At 36.3% G+C, this 1,690-nt stretch overlaps 1 protein-coding gene across 1 annotated transcript in view; it reads right to left on the minus strand.

The window, feature by feature from the left end:
* The window catches only part of RNF145 (ring finger protein 145), a 51,552-nt gene that overhangs the window by 29,377 nt on the left and 20,485 nt on the right, over positions 1-1,690 (minus strand).

Below are 1,690 nucleotides of genomic sequence, written 5' to 3' on the forward strand. Positions count from 1 at the left end.
TCTAGGCCATCTCATGCTGGCATTGAGAACTTTTGGTTACTCAGTCCCAAAAGGGATGGCGATTCACAACATAAGAAAAACAAGACAGTAAGCCTAAATAAGAAGGATCAAAAGTGGGAATTACCCAAAATTCCATGAGTCATCTTAGGTGAAAAATTAGTTCAAGGCAAGAATCATAAAATTCTAACTTTTGACATCTTATGATTCTCTTAAGAGTCAGATGAGCTATTCAACAGAAGCATTACAATTTTTCATTTTTAAAGATTTAAATGGTAGAATGTATTAAGATCTTCAGAAGGAAGAATTCCTGCCATCTACTTGTAACTGAATAAAATACTTTCCTTCTTAAACGTTTTCTCATTTGTGGAAGGCTGACAATCACCCCAAGGCACTAATAAACCAAAAAAATCGCTGGAAAATCTACTTCCCTAGTCCTGTAATAATAAGTAATAGCCTCCTCTCCTTTGACTCAAACTGGGGCCATAAGGAAATGTACAAGATCTATGCTAAAGCCTGTAATCCCAGCACTTTGGGAGGCCGAAGCAGAAAGTTAAAGGTGGCAGAAGTTAAAGAGTAAGACACCATCCTCCAGGCACCATTTGGAGCAGAGAAATTCAGCCAGGAAGGAATAAAGGAGGAAAACGCAAGAAGAGTAAGCATCTGGGAAACATCTTGGGACTTTGAGATATAATTAGACAAAATATTAAAGAGAATTGGAGGTCCTGCTTCAACAAGAGGGGCAAAAAACCCAGTGACTATCTTAGTTATTCTTTTCCTTTCATATCCACAGAAGTGGTGAGAACTGAACAGTATTTTACAAACTGAAAGTACCAGAGTATTAACACATCCATCTCTGGGTGGTATAATTTCAGGTGATTATTAACTGCCTTTAAATTTTCTGTATTTTCCAAAAATTGTCTAGAGTGAGCACCATAATTTTATAATCAGAAAAAGTTAATGTTTTAAAAAACTAAACAATGAAATTCCTAATATGTAAAAATACTGTTTCTAAGATTAAATTTCAACTACACCAAAATCTGTTTCAGACTCTTATTATGGCTTGTACTATAATGCAAGGTAACTGCCACTCCTCTTAGAATTGGAAATATCTTTTATTGTGGTAAATACCTTTATATCAAAAATTATAAAACTTAAGTTTCAAAAGAAATTATACCTCTAAAATGTATTCCAACCCATTACTTTATAGCATCACTTTTGGTCCACCTATATTTTAACATTCTGTTCCAAAATAGGAAGCTCATATTCATTGGCAGCCCCAAGTGCTAAAACTTAGGTCTAGCAAACTTAGATACACAACAATACGGCTAAAGAGACAGAAGTTCTGAGCTACCCAATCAGCCTCACCAGATAATGTAGACCAATCATTCACTCCACCTGGCTGCATCTTATTGCTGATTCTTATACATCATAAACTGACTTCCTAAAGTAATGAAGTCTGTAATTGTTAAACTGTCCCTACAGCCTGCCTTTAGAAATTCTTTTATCAGGCAATATAGGAAAAGTTCAAGGATATCTTTATAAACATAACCTTAAGGCTTGTTTCATGTTAAGCTTGTTTTTTAAAAGCAGAAATAGGCCGGGCGCGGTGGCTCAAGCCTGTAATCCCAGCACTTTGGGAGGCCGAGGCGGGTGGATCACGAGGTCAAGAGATCGAGACCATCCTGGTCAA

This window comes from Cebus imitator, unplaced genomic scaffold (genome assembly GCF_001604975.1).
Source record: "Cebus imitator isolate Cc_AM_T3 unplaced genomic scaffold, Cebus_imitator-1.0 Scaffold291, whole genome shotgun sequence".
In the NCBI taxonomy this organism is placed as follows: domain Eukaryota; kingdom Metazoa; phylum Chordata; class Mammalia; order Primates; family Cebidae; genus Cebus; species Cebus imitator.